Source organism: Cydia amplana, chromosome 4, assembly GCF_948474715.1.
Source record: "Cydia amplana chromosome 4, ilCydAmpl1.1, whole genome shotgun sequence".
In the NCBI taxonomy this organism is placed as follows: Eukaryota; Metazoa; Arthropoda; class Insecta; order Lepidoptera; family Tortricidae; genus Cydia; species Cydia amplana.
In genome coordinates, this window is record NC_086072.1 from 9,584,053 (window position 1) to 9,602,302 (window position 18,250).

Consider the following 18,250-nt stretch of genomic DNA (forward strand, 5'->3'; position numbering starts at 1 on the left):
TATATAGTAGGTACTAAAAATACACTTCATGAGAAAGTGATTGTCAATAAGTTTTTTCCTTTTAATATTAAGAAATTTTTTAATGATTTAATGTATATTTTTACCCGACCAACAAAAACGATTCAACTACTTAAAAATTAAACAACAATAGAAAAATACCCACCTACCACCTATGAAAGGCCCCCCAAGTCTGTGCCCTGCAGAAGGGTGCCCATGATGTTGGCTACATTACCCCGCTGGATATAGATACCTATTATTTGACCTAGGAATGATCCAGCCCTAAGGTCACCCGAGGTCTCACGTAGTTTTTTTTTAATGTCCTGGAAAAGGATATGGGCAACGCTGCTCCACGGCCCTAGGGAGCCCTATAATAGTTTATATGTTTTGTTATTGTACCTATAATTTTAATTGTGTTTTAAAACGATTATAAATTAATTTGATTATATTTTTGCAGATTTTAATGTTGCACTTATTTCTGATCTGATCAAAAATGATCAAGTGAGTTACTGGCCTCGGTATGAAACATTACCTAAGTACATGTACTTTTTTAAAGACGCCAATTGAAAAAAAGTAAGTTCAATGTCGAGAAGACATATAAATAAATAAATAAATAATAAATCAATATTATAGGACAATCTTAAACAAATCGATCAAGTCCCGCGGTAAGCTCAATATGGCTTGTGTTGTGGGTACTAGACGACGATATATATAATATATAGATACATATAAGTACTTAAATACATAGAAAACATCCATAACTAAGGAACAAATATCTGTGATGAACACACAATTAAATGCCCTTACCGGGATTCGAACCCGGGACCTCCAGCTTCGTAGGCAGGGTCACTACCGACTAGGCTACGGAGGCCGTTAGAACTTTATAGCCGTTAGAAATATAAAATATACTTACGTTACAAAGTCTAATTTCCTTTTATAAAAGATGATGTCAAAATTCAAGCGCGATTTTAATTATATAAACAATAAAGTAACAATGAATTCAATATTGAATATATTCATACACTTGAACGCCTTCAAGACAATCGATGCATTTTTAAAATCATATACATATATAAGACATAATTCTAGTGAGTCACGTCGTGAGAAGCGCCGCGCGCGTGGGCGGACCTGCGCGGGCGCACTTACAAATTACGTTTACCTCCACGCCGAGCCCGCGAGTAAACTTAGCTTATAGTAAACACGGTTCAACCGTTTCACAGAACGAAGGCGTTCAATGTAAGTAGACATATATATTAAATAATATTTATTAGTTACAGGAAAAATATTATATAAACTAAAGAAATTGCGATGCAAACGGCTAGTAATATATTCAAGTTATGTTTCCTACACAAGAATGCACGGCTGGGAAGTGATTGATTATGATAGGACTTTTGAAAATTTAACAACTAAGGGGGTGAAAATGCGATTGAAAGTTCAAATTGAATTTAAATTACTTCAACGCAGATAAAGACGCGGGCGGCATTTAATTTATAAAATGAATGTGCCTGTTTTATACGACTGTCAATTCAAGCAATCTATTTAATTCTAAGATAAAAAAGTTATACTTGTGATGATTAAGCCCTTATTCCCTGTACTGACATAAGTAGGTAATATGTGAGTTTATACTAATGACGGTTTCATGTTCTAATTACTGGTTGTGTAATAGTTTACAATTTCCGTCTAATTTCGTCAGTTCACTCTGATACTCATAAATAGAAAAATATTACTTTACCTCTTAGTTGTGTCTTAGTCGTATTTCCTGTTGTTTACTTATTAAGCGTTCAGTAACTATATATATATATATATATACAGTTATAGTAATAAAATAACGTAAGTATAGCAGACACTTTGTGTTTCCTCAACTGGTACCCAATTCCAATAAAACTTCTTTTATATGTAAATCCTATTATTAAAATATATGGTCACTAATTTTCATGCCACTTGCGAGGATTATTACGAGTACATCATTTTAAAGCAGCATTCAGTTACGATTGCAGTAGGATTTTAAGTTCATATTTATAATATATGTAATATAAATTAGTCTTTGCATAACTATCTTTTACATGTACCTAGGTATTATTCTTACAAGTGTCTCTATGTAATGCGTTATGTTAAAGAAAGCTGGGCACACCAGCAACGCCTGTATCAAAGTGTTCGACTGTTGCCGTGTCGAGAGAAAGGTGAGAATGTGAATTACTGTTGTAAATACAAAGCATACAAGTTTCTAAAATCGAATAATAGTTTGGAAATACTTTTGATGTAGGTACGTACATAGGTATATGTTTAATTTCACAAAATGTGCCTAGTTTTGATTAATACAAATGAATAAAAAGGATTTTTCAATTCAATAATCTGCAATTACACGCGATATAATTGTAAAGATGACGCACATTACGTAAAATATTCTATTTAAATAGACACTACCCATACAACGCGTACAAAATGTTACACATAGATATAGTAAGATATTAACTTATCACATACTTAATATATCTCTTAATATAAAGACACATTAAAAACTTAAAGCTGCTGTTAAATATTATTTTCCGAAGCAACGAACACTTGAGACTAAATTGCAATTAAATTTAAGAGCCTGATATCTTTTATGGGATCAATATTTCAATATATCTTAGACGGGTTTATAAAATGCAAGCACCGTTTATGATGACACTTTGCTTTTAATATAATTACAATATAATGGTATTTAATGTGATATAGCAAACACTGGGCCTGCATAATGTAGTAGTGGTCATGAGTATTACAACATTACATACCTACTCTTGCACAATTTTTAAATAAATTTTCACTTTGTTCCACATAGACCCAGAATGAACAAGGTGCCAATGATTAAAATATGTGATGCTTACTCATAAGCACCTGCTACAACAAGCAAGTAGGAATAAGTAGGTACATATACAAATTATGAATGTTGGCTATTTCAACTTCAACTTGAATCGGTATATTAAACGCAGTCGAAACACTTGAACCAAATGACATTCCACAAAATTATATATTACGCTACTACGCTCAATACGTATACACCGACCAAGATACTTACTGATAAAGTATCGCTCACGTCAATCATATACAAACACCATATTCATACAATGTGATTATGATTTCCAGTGTGCAGCGACGCGGCGACCTGTTGATACCGTTTTGTATATATTCCAAAACAGGAAAATGTTACCTGCAGCTAAAGGCGCACAAGGCATTTTTTACGGAAAGCACAATTTCAGCTTTCCAACTCACATGAATTACGGAATTTAGGTACTTTATTGAGAGGATATTAAATTTTAAAGAGAAAAGAGCGCTGGTAAGTTTGCTTTTAAAAATATTTTATATATTCTTTAAAGAATGTATATATAACACTGATTTTTTTTTTAAGATAGTGTTTTGTTTCTGGAAACATATAACACTGATTTAAACTTTCACGATTTTTACACATTATTAAATTATACAACGGGACTTAACAACGACAAGTGCACGACAAGTGCGGGACGGGACAAGTGCGGGTAGTTCGAAAAAGTCGCGCGGTTAGACGATGCTGATGTCAACTTAAGCCAGTCTTCTCCGAGACCACGGGGACAACGCCGTCCTCGAAACGTCGGAGGTAAATCTTAAAACTTAGATACGCGATTAAGTCCCGTTGTATAATTTAATAATGTACATATAAGTTATATTGCAAAAGCACTACCTATCTGAAAGGCAGAATTACGAGTACGCCATTGGTTTTATTATTTACATAGTTATCACATTTCATTTAAAGAGTTTTAAAAATAAACTATTTTATTAAGCAATCTCTTATAGATCAAACAAAATCATCTAAACCAAATCCTAATTAACGTTATTAAATATTTATTATTCAAAAGCATCATTTAATAGTAAATTCTACCAGCCAATATAAGGAAACAACTCAAAATTTGCATTTAATTATTTTGCCATTCTTGTGAATAAAATGCAACTTTATCATCAGTTTTTGTACAATTGTCTCTAGTTTGTACGAAATTGGGTCAAACTCAAGACCATGTTATGGTTTGCTGCGGACATACCCAACAGTCGCAATAGGTTATAAAGGTTAATTCTTATTGAACCCTTATCCACATGTTTAAGTATGATAAAATAATTATCTACATGCCCGCAAGCTGTTAACTTTTGGGCACAGGAAGTGGGTCAATTTCACCAAACGAGCATTTTTGTCTAATTCCCATGGAATTTTGAAATACTAACATTACACAAAAAAAATTATGCTGATAATTTGATAAAAAATATAATAAACATTAATTTTCTTATGGGGTAAAAATATTCATAAAACTATAAAAGTTATTTCAATTTAAAATTTTGGTCAGGGCACGGGAATTAGTGTGTCCATGGGAATTAGATTTTACTAGCACGGAAATTAGAATATGGCACAGGAATTGTTTTCTTAACTTATTTTGGTAGTTAAAACTATTATTTATGTATATTTTAATCTACAATAATGTACTTTAACCATACTGAAGCGGCATCGAACATATTTACCTTCTTTAATTTTAGTTTCGGACGACAAATCTACGAAAGTATGATACACTAAAAACTACGTATTTGACTAATCGTTTCCTTGATTTTAATGGCAACTAATCTCTCTTTCTTAGTAAAATGTACATATTTCAAAACAATACCTACTTACATACATACATACATACAAAACTATTCATTAAATTAAAAAGTGTCATGATGTATCTGCATGTAGATAGGTACAAGGTGTATGATCTGGTATATGGCCCTATAGGAAATGATACTAAGAAATAAGTAGGGGCACAGTGAGAAGAAGTTATTGTGTAAGTTAATCTGAAGAAATCGAATATGCTGCCTTCATAAATTCATAACACAAAAAATTGTTTGACCACATATGAGGTAAGGTGGGGTAAGACACAGACAGACAGACATGACGAATCCATAAGGGTTCCGTTTTTTGCCATTTGGCTACGGAACCCTAATAAGGTATCTAATAGTATTACGATTTTAATACCCCCTGGCACTGACTAAAATAACCGACTTGGTTTCCCATTACATCTCAAAACTTTTTTGTAGTAGAAGAACTGCGTTGCGAGACTTGCATCTTTTTACATGTAATGTTTTTGATAGGATCCCATCTCTTTTTGTAGGCTGTCCTTCTTTTCAGGTAATCATACCCATACCATACTGATACTATGTATACACATCTTTATTCATACTCACATCGTACGTCGTAGTGTACCTTTACTTTCCCTACTAATTGTAAGAACTAAAAGGTAACGTTGTTATCGCATATATTTCTATGGGATTACAAACTTATTTATGCAGTTATTAGATCTTTAGAACGTGACTAATATTGCAGTATTATTAGTTTTTTATTGGTTTAAAAAGCTAAAACCAAATTACGTTTCAAATTTGGGTATGCTAGAAGTACCTTAAAATAATGATGATCGTGAGTGATTGTGTCAGTGACAAAACTAAGGGATTGTAAAGTGCATTAAATGTTATTTTGATAGAATGTTATTGAGATTTGATGGTACGGCCGTGCCACTTTGTTTTGCTCGACTTGGCGGCGGCACTGCCGTGCCCCCAGATCCTTTGTCCTTCCCCGGGCCTCAAACTATCTCCATGCCAAATATCATCAAGATGATATTGGTTCAGCGGTTTAAGCGTGACGAGATAACAGACAGACAGACAGAGATACTTTCGCATTTATAATATAGTAAGAATAGGATATATATTTATTTTTTCTTGTATTAGAAAAGCTAATTTATAACAACTAATCTATTAAACGAGCAATTCTTGTATATATTTCGGGGATCTCGGAAACGGCTCCAACGATTTCGAATGAAATTTGATCATATATGAGGGTTTTTTGGGGTGAAAAATCGATCTAGCTAGGTGTTATCTCTGGGAAAACGCGCATTTTTGAGTTTTTAGGTAGGTATATGTTTTCCAAGCAAAGCTCGATCTCCCAGATATTTAAACTTTATACGGTATACGCTGTCAGCTGTCAAATTTACAAAAACATTGCAAATTTGATTCATTTTGTTTCATGTAACCTTAGGTACAGGTATTATAATATGTAATAATTCCAGAAATAGTTTTATGTTTATATAATATTTTAATGTTATAATATGATCAATGAATAAGGTAAGGTGGGGCAAGACTAACAGTACAAGGATTCCATACAAGTGATAGTCTTACCCCGGTGTCGTCTTACCCCACCTTACCTTACGTATTAAAATTGCCCGGGTTATTCGGGTCCACCCTGTATATACTATAGTACTTATACTAAAAAACCGTTCACAAATTTTTGTGCATTCTTTAAGATTTCCTTAAATGCAAAATAGAAAGATATACGTCATATTATTATTACATATAATATATATTCAATGCCAATATACATAAATGTAATAATAATATGACGTAAACATTGCCAATTAACTTAAAGTGCCCCCAATAAAAGATTTGTTGACAATAAATGTAATACTTTCTAATTCCCGTGCCACTTAATCAGCTGTTTTAGGTAAATTTGCTATGGGAATTAGGGCACGGAAATTAGAATTCGTAATAAAAAAATTCGCCAAAAATTTAAATCGTGTTTGACCAAACTGTTATGTTATCGCTTACATAAAGATACATAAAGGGCTCCTAAATATGACAATTGTTATTGAAAAGCTATGTGGAAAATAAAATTTATAAGGGGCATCGAAATTAGAAAAAAATTGTCACCCACCCGGATTCCGAAATACTTACGCGATTTGCTCAAACACGCCACGGCTTGACGTACATCCGTTTGCTTTGAAAGACAGCCGAATACTGCCAGTACAGGTGAGGCGGGACACGAGGCGGTTCAAATACAGACGTCGGCTGTCAGAGCCCTGTGAGTTTTGCCGACGAAATTGTACTCGCGCGCTCGGACAAAATTTAAACATCGATCACGAGTTATTTACCACAATGAAGTTAATAGTGTATGTGCTCAGTGATAGTAAATATCATCTAGTTTAAGTATTTGACACTAAATTAGTGATACTAATGTAGAATTTTTCGTAGGATTTTTCATTATGCTCAAAAGTAGATTCCGGACAGGGCACGGGAGCAGTAATTTGAGCCTTTAGGTATTTTTAAGTGTACTCTAAAAACCAATTAATCAGTGAATTCATATGGAACTCGGTGTGAAAGTGTGACATCTTTATGTAAAAAAAAAATGGTAAGTATTATCTGATGCTAACCCACGATTTTCATCACGGACAGAAAAAAAATCGTGTTCAGAAATTGACCCAAGTGCGTTCGCTCTCTATTGTCACTAACATCTCAATCTAGTAAAAAAAGCGGCCAAGTGCGAGCAAGTCGGACTCGCCCATGAAGGGTTCCGTATTTAGGGGATTTATGACGTATTAAAAAAAAACTACTTACTAGATCTTGTTCAAACCAATTTTCGGTGGAAGTTTGCATGGCAATGTACATCATATATTTTTTTTTAGTTTTATCATTCTCTTATTTTAGAAGTTACAGGGGGAGGGACACACATTTTACCACTTTGGAAGTGTCTCTCGCGCAAACTATTCAGTTTAGAAAAAAATGATATTAGAAACCTCAATATCATTTTTGAAGACCTATCCATAGATACCCCACACGTATGGGTTTGATGAAAACAAAATTTTTGAGTTTCAGTTCTAAGTATGGGGAACCCCCAAAAAAAATATTTTTTTTCTATATTTGTGTGAAAATCTTAATGCGGTTCACAGAATACATCTACTTACCAAGTTTCAACAGTATAGTTCTTACAGTTTCGGAATAAAGTGGCTGTGACATACGGACAGACAGACGGACAGACGGACAGACGGACAGACAGACAGACAGACATGACGAATCTATAAGGGTTCCGTTTTTTGCCATTTGGCTACGGAACCCTAAAAATGCTACTAAAAAAATTCAAGGTCAATGGAGCAACGGGCGAGGAAATCACGTTTGGGCAGATTATCCGCGAAGTCCTGAACGTCGCTGCATCTCTCGTGGAGCTCGGGGTGACAAAAGGCGACCTGGTCGCGGTGGTTACTGAGAACAGAAGTGAAGTTGTGACTGCGATCCTTGCAGCCATGTGCGCCGGCGCGTCGGTCACTTTGATCAACACTGCTTATACTACAGGTACAAATTTAATATGTAGGTACCTATTATAAAGGTTATCTTTCAATAATAAGGATGATGTTTAGGAATCATTATCTTACAGCAACTACACAAAAAAATTACCACGTTTGAAAATTAAAGTGAATAATTTACTCATTTATAAATATATTTATTTTCAGGTGAATTTCTGCACACTGCTGGTATAACTAAACCAAAATATATATTTTTATCGCCAACTGCGTTTAAGAAGCACAACAAAACGCTGAAAAAGCTAACATTCGTTAGCAAAATTTGTTTATTCGGTGATTCTTCGCCGAAAGAAATTTTAAGTTACAACGATCTTGCTATTAAGGATGCTGATTTTACAAATTTCGTTGACTATTACGGTAAACAATACATTTATTATATATTATTTTACATAAGTCATAATATCATATACCTATTTAGCATATTAAGAAAAAAAAACTGCACCTATACTCACAATTGTACATTTGACATATTTGACTTTTTAAACTGTACATAAGTATAGTGCGACATAAAATAGTAGCAATTAAATAAAATTGAAACTAAAAAATTTACGGTTAAACAAAAATGACAGCTACGTAGGAAGTGGCGCCCTCAATAATTTTTACTACAATTTCTTATCGAACTATACTTAGGTACTTTTTTAAAACGCGGAGGCATTTGGTCATCACCTAGGACCTGGACGCACTTAGTTATGGTTTACATCAGTGTATTTCAATACCAACCCCCTAACCGGTTCGTAAAAAAAACATAAAAACACGAGGTAGATACCTATTATACGATATGATGATACTTATCCATTGTAGCACACATAAGAATGTAGTTTAATTAGCAGGTCGTGTGGAAGTGGCCCTTGTACTGTACTCGTCTGGCACAACCGGGCTACCCAAGGGCGCTAAGGTAACCCATGCGAACCTAATCGCCGCTGCCCAACAGCACGAGTAAGTTAAACATAATAAACATGCATAACTTCACAATAGAGTCAATAAGTAACTAATTAGGTAAATGCACTGAATAACGATTAGCAAAATAACTAAAGATAAATAACCTCAAATGTCACACTGTGTACAATAAACACACTATGCCGAGCTCTATAAATTGACAATTTTAAGTGATTTTACCCTTTATGCCAGGTGCCACCAGGTGCCTAAACTATTAGGTAGTTTAATTGTTTAGTAAATTATAAACCGTGGTTAGCTCTTATACAACTGATATTCTCTTTTTATCTTTGGTACGCGATAAAATCCGACTTCTCTCACAAAATTACTAAGGCAAAAACTAATACTCGACACAAAACCCAACTACTGGCTACCGGCCGATGCCCTCTCAATTACCTGTACAACAATAAGACATTTCTCTCTCAAAATTGGCATAAATAGATCAATATTAATGAAAAACACTCATTGTTTAGCTTTATACTAATTCTCAACTTAAGGGTCCAATGTTCTTAGAAATAAACTGCAGAACCTTGTCATTTTAAAATGAGAACTGCGCGTTGGCGAATGCTATTGAAATTTCAATTTAAAGTTTACTATGACTAAGACATAGTACCTACTAAAGATTTGAAGGTACAGCCGCAGCACGTACATATGTCTTTACGTAAATGGTGTGCGTAAGAGAGGAAGTACAAAGATGCATTATTGTCAATGTTTTCTTTAAGATTTACACTCAACTATTTCATGTAAACTGTGACTCCGGCTATACAAGTATGTATTACCGGGGATCGGAACCGGTTTTTTGCAAAAACATGGAAAAAACATGTATTTCGAATTATTTTATACTCCATATGTAGGACTCAGTTGTGTTTTAGTTAAGGACTTCGTATTATTAGATTCGCCAATTAGAAATGAATTATTTAACAAAGAACGAAAAAATACAGTTTTCGTTTTTGTACAAAAAATACCGGTATCCGATCCCCGGATATTACATCTGCAGAAAATATTTGTATTACTACAAAGTTATAAGTCGTGATTATACCTATAAAGGTTAGGTTTTTTATTTCACCTCACAAAGGATAATTTTATAAAATAAACTTAGATTTTATTTTTACCTTTGTGAGGGACTGGAGTCTGAACTAGGTTAGACCTGTATTACAGATCTCCAGGCCCTCACCCCGGAAATACAAGTTGCAGTGATAAATAACAGTAAAAGAGTGTTGACAATGATAATTTATGAGGTACTTAAAAGTAAAAAGAAGAGCTTAAAAATAAATATATGAAAATAAGGTAATTTGCATGCCTATTTTTGTTTAAAATACCTACGTGTGTTATGTGAGTGTGTGTGTATGTGTAATTGTGTATGTATGTGCTGAAAGGAGATCCTCAATTTCTTTGTATGTTAATGTAACCAACCAGTTTGTAACCTTCAATTTGCATTCTCTAAATGTCAATTTATAAATTCTAAGTAGTCTATTTATTTTATTATATAATTTTGGGCTCAGGTAGTGAAAAAGCCGTCCTGCTAGTGCCAGACGGAAACTATGGACCTCACAGACATGGTCTGTACGACGCCTATTTGAGGTGCCATCCTCTATAATTTCAAGGGTTTTATGTTTCCTTATAATAACCTGTCGAATAAATAATCCTCTTACTGTTAATAATTTGCATTCCCGATATAATTTCGAAGTAGGATATAAAAAGTGTTTTTTAGTCATAACCTATTACAGCACGTTGACCCCGCTCCACTTTCAAAAGTAAGGTTTTACCTGCCCCACCCCAAACACAAACACAATAAGATAACAAGGACTGCGCTAGAGCAAAGTATACAGTTTTCAGTGTTTCAGAACCAACCACAGACCTTAGGTTCTTAAATACGTATATAAGTTTTCTAATTTTAGTGTTCAGGCACTCGATATGTTGACGCCAGCGTAAATTGCAGTCTATCATTATACCCAAGTACTGAATACATTGGGAATGAGTAAGGGGCGTGCACGTGTAGGGAGAAGTCATGTTAGGGGCGGTATTGTCCGAGCAGCTGTGAACCACAATTTTCATTGAGCCAACTTCTGGTTGCAAAGTCGAATTTGGGGAGAAATTTTGATTTTATTATATTTAGAGTCGGTAGGTTTGCAGTAAGCCAGGATGAGATACGTCGAAGTGCATTTTCAGCAGTAACTCTAGCACCCTCCCAGTCCTTACCATTTACAATCAACGCGGTATCATCAGCATAAGTGATGATTTGACAATTTTTCAGTTGAAGGGAGCACAAGTCGTTAATATAAATCAGGAACAGAGTAGGCCCTAACACGCTACCTTGGGGTACTCCGTAATTTAATGGCAGTTCATTACTTCTAGTTTTATCAACGATAACTGTTTGTGTCCGTTCAGACAGATAGCTTTTGAAAATATCCAATGCTAACCCTCTAATGCCGATAGCTTGCATCTTGCTAAGTAAAATAGACACTGATACCGTGTCGAAAGCCTTCGACAGATCTAGGAAAATGCCAATAGTCTTTCGATTATTTTCTAGGTTCTTTACTATGTTACCAGTTAGAGCTACTACTGCGTCCTCAGTTGATTTGCCACTTCTAAAACCAAATTGGTTAGGAGCCAAAATATTATGTTTCGTCAGAAAGCCAATTAGACGTTTGTTTAGAATTTTTTCAAAGATTTTTGAGATACTAGTGAGGACAGAAATAGGACGATAGTTGTTGAGACTGTCTTTATTACCGCTTTTGTGGATTGGATGAACAAGAGCCTTTTTGAAAACAGAAGGAAAGTTACCATCGGCTATGCACAAATTAAAAATATACGTGAGTACCGGCACTAATTTACTACGTGTAGCTTTTAATACAGCTGTAGATATGCCATCGTATCCGATCGAGCAGTTGTTTCTCAAGCTAAGCATAACTCCTTCTACTTCAGCGTCGTCAGTATTTAAAATTGCCATGGAATTTTTATTTCGGCTAGAATCGTCCAATTTCCAATATCGAATAATTTGTATTATTATTGTAAATATTTTGGGCAAGAGTGCTACCGATGGTAGCAAAAAATGTATTGACACTATTTACTGATGAGACAGGATCTGAACACAGGGACAACAGTTCATGTTGTGATTTTTTTTGACTTGCTGGATATTGGCAATCTGCTTTATCACATTCCTTGTATCTTTGGGTTTACCTTTGGCTTTATCCATTAGTTGTTTTTCGTAGTTTTGCTTAATATTTTTTAAAAGATTATTACAATAATTCCTGTAACGCGTGTATGTTGTTCTTAAAATACTGTTGTTACTATCTTTTTTGTATTTGACATGAAGTTTATCGCGGTTTTTAATACACCGTAAGATACCGGGTGTAATCCACGGTTTGAGAGTACGCTTTCTCCTAGGGATTAACAATGGGCTCGCACGTGATAGAACTAATGATGATAATAAGTTAATAAGGGTTTCAGCTGCTAGGTTAGAGTCTTGAACAGTGAAAATGAAAGATAAATCAGCATTTTGAATATCCTCGATTAAGGCTGTCATATTCAGTCTTCCTGTGGATCTGTATGTGTGGCTCTCTGGTTTATATTTAGAGCATAAGACAACAGGAGCATGGTCCGTTACAAAGGTGTTTAGTACTATGTATACCTACTAAAAAGGTTTTCTAACACTACAGAAATATTTTTCACTAGACTAAGACTTATCTAAATAAAAATGTACCTACTAATTAGATTTTTATAAGATACATGTGATTCTGTGTGTCACGCACAAAGCACATACATAAGTAAGGCCTATACTACGTGACAAACCGGAAAGCTTTTTGGAGCTTTTTTATCATATTCTGGAGTGCTACCCTCTGAATGCTAAATACCGGAAAGTTTTATATTCTTAGACTAACTTATGTATTCAATTAAATAGATGACCTGTTCATTCTACTCGTAAGTTAATTGTAGCAATCTGCAACAAGACAACTTTGAGATGAACAAATAATAAATCTAATACCTTTAAACGAGCAATTCTTGTTTGTTTATTTATTTATTTATTTATTTATATATATATTTCGGGGATCGCGGAAACGGCTCTAACAATTTCGATAAAATTTGGTATATGGAGGTTTTCGGGGGCGAAAAATCGATCAAGCTAGGTCTTATCTCTGGGAAAACGCGCATTTTTGAGATTTCTATGTTTTCCAGATATTAATAATGGAAAAAGGTAATCTAATGTTCTTGATGGTCGTATTTTTAGTTTTTGTCCAGACAAGTCTGCACTTACACTTGCACCATTGTGCAATACTTTCGGCCTAACAACTACTTTGAAAGCATTAGTAAATGGCAAAATAGTCATACATCTTTCAAGATTTAAAGAAGAGCAGTTTTTCGAAACTATTCAAAAATATAAGGTGAGTTTTTTTTGCTTTACCTATGATGTACCCAATGTGAAGTACTTAACTAAGAAAAGCTCTATACAAACTATGTAAATAACTTAATTAATATATTTTATTTCAGGTTCAATTATTGATGGTAGCTCCGCCATTGGTAGTCTTGATGAGCAAGTCACCTTTAGTAGATAATTATGATTTACGTTCTGTGGAAATCATTTATTCTGGTGGTGCGCCTCTAGACGAGAGTGTGATCATGGAATTGGAAAAAAGGTAAAATATACGAAAAATTACAAATTGCCAACTATCAAATTAGGAAGAATAATGTTGTTCAAACGCACGTTTATTTATACTTGTTCGGCATTCATGTTGCATGTTTTACTTAAGTTTTAACTAACGGCCTCCGTAGCCTAGTCGGTGGTGACGCTGCCGACGAAACTGGAGTCCTGGGTTCGTATCCCGATAAGGGTATTTATTTATGTGTTCCTGGGTGACGGATGTTTTTATGTATTTTATATATCCATAATACATCTATTAATATATGTACATATATTTAAAGTCGTCTAGTGTTATAGGCTGAGCTACATTTTTTCTAGATTACCTAATCTACGTGTATTACAAGGTTACGGATCGACTGAAACAACTGGGCCCATTACAGAGGAAACAGTGGCTGACCATAGACAAGGTAGCATCGGAAAAGTTGTCCAAGGAATTGTTGCAAAGGTGAATTTCTCCTTCGACCGTTTTAATCTTTATATATTATATGTTGGCTTTTTCTGAGACTATATACCTCTTCTACCACCCTTTGCTGATCTAGTCAGCAATAGACATTTCTTATTTTTAACTTCAGGTGGTGGACATTGAATCCAGAAAGATACTGGGCCCAGGTGAGCCGGGTGAAGTGTGCGTCAACGGTGTGGTACTCTTCGATGGCTACATCAGCAAGCCTAAATCAGATTATTTCGATGATGATGGCTTTTATAGAACTGGCGATATTGCTTACTACGACCAAGATGGATATTTTTTCATAATTGACAGGCTAAAGGAACTCATCAAATATAAAGCTTGGCAGGTGGGTATAATACACCGTGTTTTGTTTTTCAAGGCCATTAATTTTGAAGGTATATTCCTGAGCTTAACCTTTTCGACGCCGTGTCAAACACAAAAGCACACATTCAGAGTTCAGACGCCACGTCACCGAATTGTCAAAACTGAAATTGAACTTTATGCATATGCACCTAGGTCTATGTTGCTCTGTGGTCCATGACCGATTAATCCGTCTTTGGCGTTGGACCTGCGGTGCGTATATATCGGTCATTGGCGTCCAAAAGGTTAAATTAACTTAATTTCTCAAAAACACCTGTGTTCTAATAAAATCCGTTTTGAAAATAATCAATAATTATTTTTTTTGTGATAAGGCATTTCCGAGTGTGCAAAACATGATTTCTGCCATTAAAATGTATTACTTAACTGATGTATCATAATTTAAGTGGGTCTCTAAACACTATCCAAGTTTGATCTATGGATTTAGTATATTAATATATCCACATATATGAATATCAATTTACTTTTAAAAACACTCTACAAGTAATTATAAAAAAGTCTTCTTTGTGTCACAGTGTTCCTCAAACTATTACTTGTCGTTACAGGTATCACCTGCAGAAATAGAAGGAGTACTGCTAAAGCACCCAGCAGTGAAAGACGCCGGCGTGATAGGCGCCCCTGACCCGCTCACTGGAGAGGTACCGACAGCTTTTGTGGTCAAACAACCGGGGGCAGAAGTCACTGAAAATGACATCATTGAATTTGTGTTTTTAGAGGTAAAATATTATATTTTACATTTTTCACTTTCGTTTTTCGCTTCAGTATCATAATCAAGCTTTAAAGTTTGGTTTTCATACATCGTTACGTTTTAAGGGCTAATATTATGTCTCAGCGCGCTCTCTAGAGACTGCCTGCTGTAATTGGATTGTAAGTTACAATTTTGAGTACAACCCAAATTACACGTACTTAAGTACGAACGAAAAAAAAATTTACATTTATCTACATTTATAGCAACTTTTCTGGTTCTTCTAAAAAATCATGTAATAGTTTTTTCTTACAAAAAACATTTATGGGTTTGTAATCAAATACACTACGGGTACTCTCTCTTACTTTGTTTAACGAGATAATATATTATGATAATACACAGTTACGAGGGGCGTTCAAAATATTCTCGGTATTGATATCTTACGACCTCTTCTAAAATTTCTTTCGTTACTGGCCGCTAAGGTTTATTCATTGACATTAAAAAAAAGTATAATTCGAACCGAGATAGTCTTTTGTTTTTCTGCAATTGCTGAACAAACATGAACATCCTGTGCGAATTGACAATGTTAACTAAATTAGAACATCGATGCGTGATAAAATTCTTGACAAAACAGGGTAAAAATCAAAAAACCATAAAAGAGGAAATGGATTGTGTTTACCGTGAGTCTGCTCCTTCTTTATCTACCATTCAAAAGTGGTCAAGCGAGTTTAAACGCGGAAGGGAGAGTATTGAAGATGACCCTAGACCTGGCCGGCCTGTAGTAGCTACTTCACAAGAAAATATTGATAAAGTGGAAAAACTTATATTGGAAGATGGTCGAGTGAAGGTAAAATCTATAGCACAAGTAACCAATCTCTCTATTGGTACCGTACATGATATTATACATGACCATCTTAATATGTCAAAAGTAAGTGCAAGATGGGTTCCGCGAATGCTGACTCGGCTTCAAAAAGACATGCGTGTAGCTTGTTGTTCCGATTTTATTGACCTGTGCGGTGAAAATCCTGATGAGGTGCTGCAAAGAATAGTTACTGGAGATGAAACCTGGGTTCATCATTATGACCCAGAGAGTAAACAAGAGTCCATGCAGTGGCACATTAAGGGTTCAGCTCATCCCAAGAAGTTGAAGGTCATCCCTTCAGCTGGCAAGGTCATGGCCACGATATTTTGGGATTGTGAAGGAGTATTAGTAATCGATTATAAAGAAAAAGGTGTAAATATCACAGGACAGTACTACGCTAACATTCTACGTCAATTAAAGGATGTAATTAAAGAAAAGAGGCGAGGAAAGTTAACCAAAGGTATTCTGCTTCTGCATGACAACGCCCCCGTCCATACTGCTCATATTGCCAAGGCAGCTATTGTTGAACGTGGGTTTAAAACTGTTACTCACCCACCGTATAGTCCGGACTTAGCCCCCAGCGACTTCTTTTTGCTCCCCAATCTTAAAAAGGATCTGCGTGGAAATAAATTTTCTGACGATGAAGCATTGAAGGCGGCAGTGGAGGAGCATTTTTACACGAAAGATAAAAAATATTTTTACGAGGGATTAAAAAAAATAATTGATCGATCTTTTAAGTGTATGAACATAGGGGGGGAGTATATTGAAAAATAAAAATATCAAACTTTTCGTACTTGTTTGTTTTCATTCTCATACCGAGAATATTTTGAATACCCCTCGTAATTCTAAGTCTGTAGACAGTAGTGTATTAGGGAGACCGTGTTTCACAAAAATAAATGTGCTGGACTGCGAATTAAGAAATAGGTTTGCTATAACCACTTCAAACCGGGTCGTGCAGATTGAGTCCAGCCACTAGTTATAGGACTTATAGGTTCCACCATTTGTCGCGCTCAAGCAATCTTAAAAGGATCTCGGCCCTGTGAGTGGCAGGTCGGCGGTCGCAGGTGCCGTCGCCCCGGAAAGTCGACGCAAGCACTTCGCGGCTGCACATCAAATACCGCAATAGGGGCTGAGGTGACATGTTAGCGTGTGCGAACCTTAATGCTACACTATAGTATGTACTCGCAGAAACAGGAAACATATACGAGAGCTCGTCAAAGAACTAAGGTGTATTCGGGTATTTCCGAATGAACGAATAGTGGCGATAATTCCGAAAGCTGACTCTTACTACAACGGAATATGATTGATTTTACAATGATTTTCGGGATTACCCGATTTCCGGAATTACCCGAATAAACCTCAATGTGTACCAGACCAGTCCTACAAAAGATAAAATAGATATACAGTGAGCTGCGAAATTGTATGGAGAAAGTATGAATGAATTCATTGATAAAGTCGACATGCACTTTTACGGCTGATGGTACCTAATACAGATAAGGTGCTAATTCAGAAATCATACTTACAAAAAATTGGCTAAACGGAATAGTTTCAAAGTTGTTGCTCCATTTTTCTTAAGAATTCTTTGCTTGCAGTTGTTTGGACTGTTTTGCGGATTCGCTGTTTTTGCTGTGATACCGAACGAGCACAATTTTCTTTTTCTAGGTATCGCCGTGGAAACAGTTGCGCGGGGGTGTGAGATTCGTCAGTGAGATACCGAAGACTGGGAGCGGTAAAATACTTCGACGGGTTTTGCGTGACATGCTGAAGGCCAAGAGCAAGATATAATTCCAAATTAATAGTTTTTTTTATTATATTTTAGTGCTAAGGATTATTGTACATATTTGGGCGGAGTTGAATATAGTTAATTTGTTTTACAAGGAGCAAAGTTGTTAAACAATTGTACAACATTGCAAATCAAATCCAAATAAACGCTATTAAGTTTTTATTATTCAAAATGATCTCTAAAAAGTCAATTCCACCAGCCATAATGAATAGTTTCAAAATTTAGTATCTAATTCCTTTGCCACTCTTGTGGATAAAATGTAACTTTCTCATCAGCTTTTGGAGTTTCAAGAGAGCCTTTATCAGCTGGTGTGATGAAAACATCCAATTAAAAGTTTTACATACAAAACGTCTACTCGTTCTATTTTGA

The 18,250-nt window shown here is 35.1% G+C and overlaps 1 protein-coding gene and 1 pseudogene across 2 annotated transcripts in view; one reads left to right on the forward strand and one right to left on the reverse strand.

Annotated features, from left to right (window-relative positions):
- Positions 1 to 18,250, reverse strand: part of LOC134663163 (agrin-like) — a 238,279-nt gene that overhangs the window by 211,202 nt on the left and 8,827 nt on the right. The window lies entirely within an intron of this gene.
- Positions 3,128 to 17,888, forward strand: LOC134663187 (uncharacterized; annotated as a pseudogene).